The sequence below is a fragment of the Arctopsyche grandis genome, chromosome 2, assembly GCF_051622035.1.
Source record: "Arctopsyche grandis isolate Sample6627 chromosome 2, ASM5162203v2, whole genome shotgun sequence".
Lineage (NCBI taxonomy): Eukaryota > Metazoa > Arthropoda > Insecta > Trichoptera > Hydropsychidae > Arctopsyche > Arctopsyche grandis.
In genome coordinates this window covers 2,205,059-2,219,257 of record NC_135356.1, presented here as the reverse complement: position 1 = coordinate 2,219,257, position 14,199 = coordinate 2,205,059, and the positions used below count along the sequence as shown (strand labels likewise).

General features: G+C 34.5%; 1 protein-coding gene across 2 annotated transcripts in view; it reads right to left on the bottom strand.

The window, feature by feature from the left end:
• The window catches only part of CalpC (calpain C), a 61,234-nt gene extending 56,628 nt beyond the window's left edge, over positions 1–4,606 (bottom strand). For both annotated transcript variants that reach the window (XM_077446353.1, XM_077446354.1), the window contains exon 1: positions 4,335–4,606. The gene's annotated coding sequence lies outside the window, so the exon portion shown is untranslated. The remainder of the gene's footprint in view (positions 1–4,334) is intronic.
• Positions 4,607–14,199: the final 9,593 nt, after the last annotated feature.

The window sequence follows — 14,199 nt, the reverse complement described above, 5'->3', positions numbered from 1 at the left end:
AGCTATTTCGTTTTAAATCCTGAAACATTCAGACACTTTCTATCTATCCAACAACTACTAAGAGATCAATATCATAAAATATAATTGATACCTGTTTGTATTTTGTATTTTCTTCAAATCACAGATACGATCTTCATATATGATTGTTGCTTTGATGCGAATGCATAAATTCATAAATACATACATACATACATATATGATGTTTTTTGGAAATGACAAACGATTTGTGGCTAACTAGAGGCACATATGTATTTGCGAAATATTAAACAAATTAAACGGAAGAAAACATGGCGAACAGAATATAACCAGGCAGCGTAGAAACAAAACAAAAGAGGACACCTATAAGGGAGGTACCACTTCCGGTTAATTTAAAAATTTGAAAAAAATTTACGTCGTTACGATTAGCAATTCAGTAGCCGATACTAAGTTTCAGTTCAATAGGACTAATAGTGTTCAAATCAGTCAAAATCTCGAGTTCGAATTTTCGCATGATCAAAAAACTTCATCTGTTGTTACTGCGTACATATGTAGATAAAGTAGAAATGTTTACTTGTTCTTATACACATATGTATCTTCAAACAAAATATCAGAAAACTGGTTTTCAATGCAAAACAAACAAAACTTACATAAAAATCTTGTTTATATTTATTTGGAGTGGTAAAAACTAGTCATATTTATTGCTTGTCGTATATTTATTGCTACGATGACTTTGGCTTAAATACTTGACAAATCGAAAATAGAAAAATCGTCCTTCGATCAAGAAAAAAATCTAGTAGTTTAAATTATATTAGATATGTATATGAGTCGTTATATTTAGATATGTATATGAAATCGTTGCTGCCGAGACTGAATGTGATATTTTCCACCTTAGTGAGCGTAAATTGTCGGAAATTACTCTAACCCATTTATCTGGTAGTCTGCGCTCATCATTGTTTTCATGATTGATTGTGATTTATGAGTGAAATTTTGATTAACTCTCTTCCATTTGGGCCTTACAGGGATGTTTTGTATTTGTAGTTGTTTCTTACATATTTATTGAAACTGGCTGTAGGTGCAAGGCATTCCTTATGCTATATTTTATATTTGATATTTTTACTTTATCTGTTATTATTAAATGCTATTTTTTATGTTTATGTATGGATGTATTTATGTTTATGTGCAAATGTATTTTTTATGTATAATTGATGAGTATATTATTTTCGTTATGTATTAATTTATGTTTAATTGTTATTTTGTTTTTTTTGTGTTATATTTTTTGACCATTGTGGCGCTTTAGGAATTCCTGTTATGCCACAATGGTCTGTTTAGAATAAATAAATAAATATTTAAAAGTGTAATTTTGAGTTCCAAAAACACTGTTTCTGTTTGACTTCATTCACAAATTGCTGTCGAAATATTCCTCGAAATGAAGAAAAGTGGAATTAGACCACTTTCAATTATAACGGCTCAGTGGTGTCATTCTAATTTCCTGAAACCTGTAGTTCAAAATCAAAAGTTTCCGGAAATCCGTTGTTTGAAATCTAAAGTTCATGTCATTGTTGTTAAAAACTATGTTCAAACAATTTCAAAAGTATTGTTTTATTCGCAGTCGAATATATAGCAGATATAAGGAAGAACCTTATTTTCCGTTATGCACAGCAAAATTAAGTGTTAGCCATTCAATATGAAGTGCGCAGCTGCACTCGATATCCTTTTGAGTAAAAAGTCATAAACTTTATTGGCTAGAATTGGCAATAGCCAAAGGAAGGAAATTTAAGGTGGCCATTTTTTTCGCACCTAAAACCAGGATATTTTTTTCAAAAAAATATTTCTATATATTTAATTTATTAGAAATATTAATGAACATTAGAGAATCGTGGATGCACATTTATGAATATAAAATAATGATTCCAATATTCATAAACCGGCCCATCCCAAGGTAGCCGTTGACAGTCTGCCCCCCTTCCATTTATTTTATTTTATATTTAATTTTAGGGAAAAAATGAATTAATTTTCTTCAAAAATTGAAATTCTAAACAAGACTTGTTAAAATTATACATAAATAGTAATTAACAGACGTTTTATAGTTTCTGCAATCAATTGGATTTTATCACTGGAACACATATTGTTCATCAAAGAGTCATTTGGCATACGCATTTATAGACAATAAATACTCTACTAATTTACTAATATTTTTGTAGTAGACAACCGTTTTTGTTGAAGGCTTTGAATATATCAATCTATCCATTTGATGAAAAGCGTGTACTGATTTTATCTCTCAGGACAGTCACCTTAGTCTAGGGCTGACAGACGTCCCGGTTTTCCGGGATTGTCCCGGTTTCACGCATCTGATCCGGGCGTCCTGAAAGGACCATTCGGGACAGCCAAATGTCGCGATTTTAGATAACTGCTTATTGACCTCTCATTGTTCAGATATACCGATACCCTGCTGTTACGAAACTACAAAAAAAACATAAATCTCAATCTCTCGTGGATCCATGGTTGAAAAAGCGAGATTGAAAAAATCAAGGTTTTTCTCTTCTTTGGCAATATATAATCAGTTTCATCTAATATTAAAATAATAATAATTAAATAAACTGGAAAAAAAGAAAAGAAATACTAGTTTATAATAGGAAGGATCATATATGTAATTTTTTTGGTATACACCAAGAATAGCGTCCCCGGGCATTAACATATACATGCAAAACGTGGAGTATGTAATTCACAATCATTTGGATCCACAAATTTGGCTTGGTGAATCACAAACGAATGCATTTATATTCCATCATGGATGCGAGCAAAACGGAAGCTGAAACGTCAATTCGGCACAAGTCGCCGATTATTTACAAAGTACTTGCAAGACATTGTTTTTAGAAATTCATTTCGCACCTCCACCAGCGTGTTTGGAGTATATCTGAGGGTAATTGCAGAAAATTACACAATATGGGTACCACTGAGCCAAGCAGGGTAAAACGACGTATAATATACTATATATAAAAACGGACTGTCGCTAAATATATTTGTATATTTGTATATATGTGACGGACGATCAACCGTCAACCAGTATGGTGAACAAATTTTTTTTTTCATATTTTTCATTTTTTTCATTTTTTCAGTTTATTCATTTTTTTCACTTTTTCAGTTTTTTAATTTTTTTTCAGTTTTTCATCGGGCATCGGGGGCGCTGGGGCCGAAGGCCCCGGAGCGACGGAAGCGCCGGGGGCGAAGGCCCCGGGGTACCGGAGGCGTCGGCGATGCACAAAACGTAATTCGTAATTCGTAATCACTTCGTAATTTGTCATTCGTAATTCGTGCATCAATTTCATTCCGAAACCATTCGATTCAATATCTTTAACTGAAACCCGTTGTTAGAAATCTAAAAATTCATATAATTTTTGGCAAAAATTATACAAATATTGAAAATTGTTTTCAATCGTTACAACTTCGAAAAGGTCGCAGTCGATTACATATTAGGTAAAGAGAAAAAACCTCGAAATACATATAAATATAAATATTTATTTATACCTACATATATAACCGTCACCGCATCGAAAGGTATAATATCATATACATCATATATATACATATATCATATAACTCATATATATCATATATATATTATATTACACCGTTTACCATGCACCCTTTTTTTTGATCTGTCGACTTACGATCTTTCAATTTTCGATATTTGCTTTTTCGACCGTTTCTCTTTCGTTGCCGTGAGATAGACCCACATATTGTTGGCCGGTCTCCGTGACGAGCCAGAATGTTAAATTACAGAAAACGCAAATATCGGAAGGCAAAGATCGAAAATCGAAAGATCTTAAGTCGAAAGATCAAAAAAAAAAAAAAGGGTGCATGGTACACGGTACATACTCACTTAATTTGTGCGAGCAGGATACAACAGGAACAAAAGGAACAGGCTTTTCCTCCCGTATTAATCTGCGCGCGCAGAATACGGGAGGAAAAGCCTGTTCCTCTTGTTCCTTTTGTACCCTGCTCGTGCAAATTAAGTGAGTATGTATGTACCGTTTACCATGCACCCTTTTTTTTTTGATCTTTCGACTTAAGATATTTCGATTTTCAATCTTTGCCTTCCGATATTTGTGTTTTCTGTAATTTAACATTCGGGCTCGTCACGTACACCCATTGTTGGCATCCCTGCTTAGACAGAGTTATCGAAACAGAGCGCGAGGAAAGTTTCACATCCGGTTGGGAGAAAAAAGAAAAGCGACTCGGCGCTGGTCCTATGTATGTACGTAGTTGTATGTATGTAGTTGGGGCCGTTACAACTCGGGGCCAGTTGCAATGTGTGTGAAAAATGGTCGGAATGAAAAACGGCAAGAAATACTCACTCGGGCTGAGAAGTTGCGGCAATCCAAAGACCCCGGCGGGGAAGTTTAGCGAGAGCGGCAACCACTCCAAAAAGCAGGGTTGAACTAAACGAACGACCGAACGAACGGAGAGTCGTTTGGGTGAGGGGGTAGGTGTGTGTGCGCGCGCGTGTGCGTTTTTAAGTGTTGAGAGAAACGTGAGTTAGGTCGGTGTGGCGGCCATGTCGGTGGGCGCGCACAGCGGCGTGCAGGCGCGCAGCCAGCGGGGGCGGGCGCGCGCCACCGACTGACACAAGCTCCTACTTTTGCCGCCGCCCCCCCTCTTGCTAGCATTGCCCATCTCTTTCCGACCCACCGGTACATTCTGCAGCTTCCACGTCAGCCGTTCCCAATCGAAGATACAGCCTTCGCAACAGGTATGCCACGCCGCCTATCAACGGCCGACGAGGCACACCACAGAACCTGGTATTTCAGAAAAACACCACGCCCGTACATGCACATATGTACATAGGGACTGCAATAAACCGATTTACCGGTAAATCCGACGTTGGTAAATTTTTAAAATTTACCGGTAATTACCGTCTGTTATCGGTGAACAGACGGTCTGTGAAAGAGATGGCTGCATACATAATGGCATAGTGAACGAGATCTTGGCGAACAAACGGGGTGAGAAAGAGATGGCCGTATACGTAATGCCCGGAGCGCATCCTCGGTTTACGGAAAATCTGTGAACGAGTTGTCGTGTCACCTCCACAAACAAAACAGCCAATCACACCAAGGAGTGGGTCCACCTCGTCTATAAGCCCGAATTTTACCTGTACTTGATTCGCGATGAAATAGTTTCAGGTAATTACCGGTAAATTAAAAAAAAAATACCGATTTATTGCAGAGACATGATGCATTACATAACACTCTAGGGAGGTTATTAATAAGAATTGTAAATAGTAATGGGCCTAAAGTGGACCCCTGAGTAACACCAGATCGAGTAAAAAATGAAGGAGATTCATAAAGACCATATCTAACAAATTGCTTCCTATCACTAAGATAAGAAGCAAAGAGTTTAAGAAGACGCGTTGAAAAACCCACTTCAGCTAACCTGATCAAAAGAGCGTCATTATTGACTTGATCAAAGGCTTTACGAAAGTCAAAGTAGGCTACATCAACTTGCTGACCAACGTCAACTTTAGACATGATCAAATGTGTGAAGCAGGCGAGATTAGTGGTAGTGGAACGACATGGTGTAAAACCATGTTGCTCATCACACAATAATCTTTTAATTATGTATGCAGCCATCTCTTTCACAGACCGTCTGTTCACCGATAACATAGGGACTGCAATAAACCGGTTTACCGGTAAATCGACGTCGGTATTTTTTTTTTTAATTTACCGGTAATTACCTGAAACTATTTCATCGCGAATCAAGTACAGGTAAAAGTCGGGCTTATAGACGAGGTGGACCCACTCCTTGGTGTGATTGGCTGCTTTGTTTGTGGAGGTGACACGACAACTCGTTCACAGATTTTCCGTAAACCGAGGATGCGCTCCCGGCATTACGTATACGGCCATCTCTTTCGCACCCCGTTTGTTCGCCAAGATCTCGTTTACTATGCCATTATGTATGCAGCCATCTCTTTCACAGACTGTCTGTTCACCGATAACATAGGGACTGCAATAAACCGGTTTACCGGTAAATCCGAAGTTGGTAAATTTTTAAAATTTACCGGTAATTACCTGAAACTATTTCATCGCGAATCAAGTACAGGTAAAAGTCGGGTTTATAGACGAGGTGGACCCGCTAGGCCTGGGAGCCAACCCGCTCCTGGCTGTGATTTGCTGCTTTGTGCGAGTACTCGAGTATTGCCGTGCCGTAAATAAACTCGACTTTTACCAGATGAAATACTCGGACATATACTGCCTGGTTCGCATATATGTATATTCGGGCGGTTGGACAGCGAAATTAATGGAATATACACGCATTATATAGTCCAATGTCACCTATGGTCCAGTTTGTAAATTTGCAGCGTTTTATACAATTCAGCTAAATTCTAGATTGCTGAAAACTCGAGATTTTGCGAGAAAATGTTTCAATGAAAATCAGATAAATTGGCAAACTCTGGTAGGAAACGATCGACTTGGAGTCACAAATACCCAAGTCTGACCAGCAGCATTTAAGATTATACTCAGAATAAATTATTTTCAATCGAGGTCAGCTCAAGGGATCAAACCCGGAGACCTCTCGGTGCTTTAGTATCTACGCAGCCACCGAGCCAAGCTGCTGACTATCTGTGCACTAAGCCATTGATATAGATGTATTTCTGTCTTCTTATTTTCGATCCTCCGGTTCTGTGCCATTATCTAAGGAAAAATCTGCGAAAGGAGAGGCCCCGGAAGAAGAAGGACATCTTGCCTAAGGCAGTGGTTCAACCAAAATACCACTGCACTGTTCCTAGCGGCATCCAACAGTCATCATTAGAAACATGATTACCAACGTCCTATAACGGATAAGACACTAGAAGAAGAATAATGATAAGTTCAATAATCTTCTTCCTGAGCGTCGTGGTTATTTATGGGGTCTGGAATTTGATGGACAATCCACCTCCACTCTTACCGGTTCTGTGACAAGTTAAAGGCAGCGATAAGGGATGATCCCTCCAGTTCCTTGATTTGGTTGGACCATCTCTTGGGAGACCGTCCTCTCGCTCGTCTTCCTTCCAGCTTTCTGGTGAATACCAACCTCTGCAGACTCTCTACATTATTTCTGGCCATATGGCCAAAGTATGAAAGAACTCTTTTTACAAACCTCCTTTACGTTTCACTTACAATTACAATTCAGGAAAAAATTTTCCTCTTATCCGATCGTTTTCATACTTTGCCATATTGCTCATTTTGGTCATCAATATAAGGAAATGGATCCTCCGCCATTACGATAGAGATAAAATATCGTTTAAGACGCGTTTGAAGTTTGCAAATTTTAAATCTGGGTGACGACTATGTAGTCTTTAGTTTTATATATAGATGGTGGTAGTAAAATAAAATTATTGGTATTTTTATTCAAAATAATAATTTATATATCTTAAAATTATAAATAAAACTAAAAAAGAGCTTTTTTTACAATTCTACATATTGTGGAGAGTCTTTCTGAGACTGTTGGCTCTTTGCGAATGGAGATGTTCGTACGTCCTTCGGTCCATGTTATGCGCAGCATCCATCTCCAAGACCTCATCTCGAATGAATTCAGAATGTCCCTTTCTCTCTTTTTCAGGATCCATGTCTCGACTCCATATAATGCAATGGGGAACACCAGAAATCGCAACAGACGGATTTTCGTTATTTTTTTATAATAGAGTGGTTCTTCTATATTTTTACCAGACATGTACGGTGAGCGGAAAAATGCACTCGAGATAGTTGCACTCTCAAGACATCCAAACTTTCAAAGATGCTCAAGGAGAACTAACGCAATAGAATTCTACAAAAAAGCGTCAAGGGGTATTTGTATGTTATCCGAGGGTTCTTTTTGTGCGCTTTTGAAAATTATAACTTTTTGAAACTGCGCCACTATTCAGTGCATTTTTCCGGAAACCGACATGTACATATGTGTATAATTACAAAATATTACATTAAAAATCTATTCAAATGGCGTGTTGAGGATTGGGTCGTCTGTTATTTCAAATTGATAAATTCACTGGCAACCAAATCGTAATAAATGTGATCAGATGGTTGTTTCAATTATGATCGAAATTTTCAAATTGTCCAAACTTAAAACAATTAAATATAATTGGTTATTTATTATTACAAATTAGCTTTAATGCGTATTTATTTATATGACACTATTCACCTGATATTTATTTTTACTTATTTATGATTCAATCTATGTATGTTAACGTTGTAGGAAAAGTCACGAGAAGTGCTCGAGTGGTACCCGAGAAAAAGGGAAAACTTGCAAGGGAGATGAAATACAATCAGAGATCGGCGGACAAGTTTCTTTTTCCCACAAAAAATTGGTTCACTATGTCCTACAAAGCAAGAGATCAAAAAAAAAAGGTTGACAATAGTACGTGACAATAGTGAACCATTTTTTGTGGGCAAAAGAAACTTTTCCGCCGATCTCTTGTTCTAATTCACCACTTGAGCACTTCTTCCGTCTTTTCCACTAGCTTAGATTTTTTTCATATATTACTATTGGTATATAACTTATAAATGCTGAATATCAAAAATTTAAATGATCAAAATAAAAAAAACCGAAATATTGTCTTTTAATAAATTAATACTTTCGGTCTTTAAATTCTATCCAAAATCTTATCAATTCCTAGAAGGATTAGAGAAGGATTAGACTAGAAGGAAAGACTAGAAGGAAGACTAGAAGGAAAGACTAGAAGGATTAAAGAATTACAGGCTGGATGATAGCTTTTCCAACAAGCTTCCATTCAACTCTCATTCATCTCATCCCACACTCTTTTTCTGATTTCATCCATCAGTCTCAGCTTTGCATACAATTGACAACGTTGTAAATCGTTCGCAGCTAAATATTTGTATGCGGGCCCTAAGTTTACCACCCCCGTTCTAAAATATTTTCCGCCCTTAGGCAAAGTACAAAATTCCACCTCCTTTACATACACTACAAACGAAAATATAATCATATTATTATTAATTACATTTTACCGTGAAAATAATTAATACAATATAATAATAAATAAATTATTTATATTGTCATGAAATGTAAGCGAAATGTAATGATTTCGATTTACAACTGCAATTATTTTTGATATTTATTTTTATTTATAAAATGTGCCGCCTTTTGGCAATTGCCTATACCCACAAAGATATCCCTGAATGTGCGTCATAATTTTTACACACACTTACATACTTCTGGCTATCTCAGAAGTCGTAAAATATGTATATATATATTTTTTTGGAGTAAGTCCCACCTTGATTTTAAGGGAGGGAGAAGATCTTAGCTGTTTTACTTTTTCAATATTTTATGAAAATAAAATACATTCAAGATGTCTAACAATAAAAAGATACAAATACAATATATCCACATTTGATACTTAAATATCCTAAAATACGAAAGGGATTCACCAATGTATGTAAGCAGGAGACACAATGTTTCCATATTTGTCTTTTTCTCATTATTGACATTAGAGATGATACTACAAAGTGTATGATTAAAAATTAATGATTTGCATTAGTTACATGTATTAAAGAGTTCGACTACTCATAAATAAAAACTGTGGAATATTAAAATAATTGATTTCATTAAAATTAAAATATTTAAGTTCTCTGTAATACGTATGAAATTTAGTCCATTCACTGTATTTATTAATCAAAATACGACTGTATTTATGTACCTAGAAATCTTCTTACACGTTTATATTAAGGTTGCTAGGCGTCCCGATCAATCGAGATTGTCACCGGTTTTAAGCCTCGTGTCCCATTGTCCCGAACGAAGCTTTCGGGACGCCCAAAAGACCCAGTTTTCAAATTTTTTATTATGCATACTTTTAAGCAATTTCCAAAGAACATATTGATGGGTTTAATAAAGAAGTAGCAAAGTTTTATGAAACATTGACAGATATTTGAAAAAATGGACAGTACCATTAAAAATATATATTATGTATTTTCCTGGATGAGCTTGGGAAAAATACTGGAATATTGAAAAAACTGACATGTATTTGTTTAGTATCATTCATTGAAAAATATATTAAAAAAAGAATCTCCAAATTGGAATGGAAGCTGTAGAAAAATGGGAAGTTATATTTTCGCAAATGAAAAGGGATTTCCCGAACAGTATACAAATTTATATCGCAATGCGAGTATATTTTCTTCATACCAGGGCATAATGATAACTCAGAGACAATATTTTTGTTAATGGAGATTCAATGGACTAATTAAAGAAATAAACTTTCTAATAGAGAAACTATGATTTCAATTGTTGCCAAATGTATGATTATGTACTTAAAAATAAAGTGGTCTTGCATAAGGCCATATCTAATAAAAATATACAAATTTATGTTTCTTATTAAATATAAATTAAAAATTAAGTAGAAACTACATGGCAGCCCAAGCGAAGCAAAATCTCGGTGAGAGGAAAAAACGAAGTGGTCTAAGAATATTGTTTAATTCTTTCGAATGGGGGGGGGGGGTTCCGGTTTGATTTGGAAGAAATCTGGCAACCCTAGTTTATATAGGAAAAAAATCTATTTTAAATTAATAAAATCGAAATCATAGTCGTATTGTTGCTTGTTGGAAAAATTATGTATTCGGAGTCACGTTTTGTTGGCTACTCCACAGCCTAAACAAAGAATGAAATCACTTAACTATTTAAATTTTCGAATATAGAGCTTTACACCATTATTAGACCATTTTTCATGTGGTTATGTACATATATCTGTAATGTTATTTCATTTCAATATTGTTGTGAAAGGCGTAATAGATTTCGAAAACTCGTTTATCATTATTATTGTGTTGTCAAAATAATTACGCAATCAAAAAATAAACAAGAGAAAAATTTTCTTGTGCGTCACAATTTGTTTTTCAACAACTTGAAAGGTTAAAAAGCCACGTGCCACGTTTTGGTACCACGTGAAAATTTTATTGACGTCAAATAAAACACGTGACAGTTAAGTAAGACGGTTCTGAAGAATATGAGTCGTTTTCAGTCTTACATAAATGGGTATAATTTTCATTAATCTTAATCTTAATCTGTTGAAAAAAATCAAACTACTGAGGAATGCGACTATTTTGGTTTGGGAAGACAAAACAAAACTTACATTTTACATTTTCTATTCATTATGAATATATTAGACCTGCGTGAAAAATGCGAATTTTTGATTTTCATCGATTTACCTCGTCAAAGACTTTTGTCATAACAACGAAACGTTAAATAATAAAAATTATTTGCTTTAAAAAATGTTCTGTGCCTCCAAACAATCGATTTATCTCGAAAAAATTTTCTAAAAAGTAATAGTAGCCGTTCATTCAGTTCGGTGTTTATATGAGGGAATTTCAGAAAATCGTCATTTTTTTCATGTTCCCGTAATTATTTTGACAAAAGAGTCATTGAGTGTAAAACCTTTAATCTGAATACAAAAAAAAAACAGAAAAAAAAGAAATTTAGGAAATGTAGGGAAGTCAAAATTAGCTGTTTTGGCGAAAAACATGATATTCTGCGTCAATGAAGGTCATTTTTGCCTCATTCTACATTCATACCAAAGGAAGCTCTTAATGACTTTTATTTCAAAAATAAACACGGGAACATGAAAAAAATGACAATTATCTGAAAATAACGCTCCCCTCATACAAACACCCATTGCAAGTGAGGCTCACTTTTTGAGCGAAAAGGCGACTTTTAATTCTCGTCAATCAATTAAAAATTATAATAAGGGACTTAAGCAAATATTCAGCGTTTATTTAAAAAAAAAAAATATTTTAAATAAAGAAAGTGCTGGAATGCTATTCTTGATCTTGCACTTTCGAATCCATCCATATTTTATCCTCTCCATAAGACACCATACTTTATTATTTTTTGTCAGTTATGTACGCAAGAATATTGCTTCGTCTAATTGCTATTGAAAAAAAGTTCGAATAAAGGTTGTGAAAAAAACGCCGTTCTTAATTTATTTATTTACCAGGAAGGCCTTACAGGTAAACCCCAATGCGCCTTCCAGGCCAATTACAAACAATGCAGCATTTCTATTACAAATCGTTGAATTATGAGACACTGAAAAACTCACAAATTGACGAGACATCTATGAACTGTACATACATTTTATTGTACATTAATCAATCTCAAATAGTGGTGACATATGTAGTAGGTAGGAAGGATATTTAGCCAATTTTTAAACGGGAACCGTTTCAACAATGAAATCAGAGAAAATTGGAAAACTCTGATAAGAAACGATAGACCTGGAGTCACAAATATTGAGGTATGACCAGCAGTACTGCAGATATACTCAGAAAAATTCTTTTCAATCGAGGTCAGCTAATGGGATCGAACCCGGCGCCTCTCGGTGTTAAGCAGAAGCTTAACGATCGAGCTATGCTGCTGGCCATAATATAATAACATTATCCAAAAGTAGTTTTATTCACAAAAGATCATTTCAATACCTCACAAGGAATATTAGCTTTATAAATCTATCAACAAAAATGGTGTAAGGATAGTCTGGCCCTCATAAATACATGGGCTCCACTTCGGCGTAAGTACCGTTAATGGCATCCATTCCAGGAATATCCTGTTGACTGTTACGAATATCCTGTTGACTGTACTGATACACCTTCAAATCCCCATTCAAGAATTCTTTGAAAATTACAATACCGAACATAATTTTAAAAAAATGTAAAAATATTCGAGTGCGGCATTTTTTATGTCTACGACTGTATTTTTAATTATTAAAATATAATCCGATCTACATAATGGCTGATTTTCATGTACATATATTGTTGTTAAATGTATAAATAAATGAATATTCATCAATATTTCACTTTTATTTTTGAATTATTAAATTACGGAATACCTTTAAGTGCAACCAAATTGTAGTGTTATATTGAGTCTGAGAAATTCTAATTTTGAATATCCTTTTTTTATATTTTTGATTTTTAAATGCTTTTTATTATTACTAAATACATTTTATATTTATTTTAATAGCTACTGATCTACTGATCATTTTCTATTTTACAATTTTAATTTAACTTTGTTAGTAATCGTAGTATTATATTACTCTAATGTTAATGTACAGAGCATAATAGGAAAAAGAGCTCAAAAACCTATTTACAATTCTTATAAATGCTCATAATACATCTAATACATAATATTAATAAAAGACTCTCTAAAGTCGATGACCAAAAGCAGATTGTGTTTAGATAATCTGTGTGTTATACCTGAAGGGTATAGACAATTTGTTATAATCACCGAGACTCTTCACTAGTTTATGGTTATTAAATTTTTTATATTTCATTTCATGTATTTACATATATGTAAAATTATAATAATCTTTTAAAACGTACAATCTATAGCTTATATTGTGTGAAAAATATCCTAGAATTTATGACGCAACTGCGAGACACATATTTCATGGAAGAATCGGACACCATCTCATTAAAATATAATGAGACTTAATATAAGGAAGTTTCAGACCGAGTGCACTATTTTTTATCACGATTCGCACTAGTAAAAGTACGGTGCTTTCTTCCTTTTAAAAAAGTATCCAAAAACGTAATACTACTCGGCAAGTGCTTATTTTATTTTGTAAGTTTTGAATGTGCAAAAATCTCGAATTATAAAAAAAAGCAAACCTTTTAAAAAAAACCTCTTTTTCAGTTTTGTATATAATATTAAGATATATAAATTTTTATTTTGAATAAAAATACCATAAATTTTATTTCACTACCACCATCTATGTTTTTTACTACCACCATCTATGTATAAAACTAAAGACTACATAGACGTCACCCAGATTTCAAATTTGCAAACTTCAAACGCGTCTTAAACGATATTTTATCTCTATCGTAATGGCGGAGGATCCATTTACTTATATTGATGACCAAAATGAGCAATATGGCAAAGTATTAAAACGATCGGATAAGAGGTAAGTTTTTTCCTGAATTGTAATCATAAGTGAATCGTAAAGGAGGTTTGTAAAATAAACGCTGACATGTCTAATCTATGCAATACTTTCGGTGATATTTTATCCTTGTATTGACATAAGTTTGACAACTATCGACGACGGTGATTTCCATATTTGAAGAAATATCGAAATAATAAGATCGTACGAATTAATAATGACATGAAGACACACCTACCACAGCTGGAGTCAACCGAAGTGTGGACGTACCATATTGCAGTTTTAATATGGTGGCGAAACCGCGAAGCGAAAAAATCACACACCAA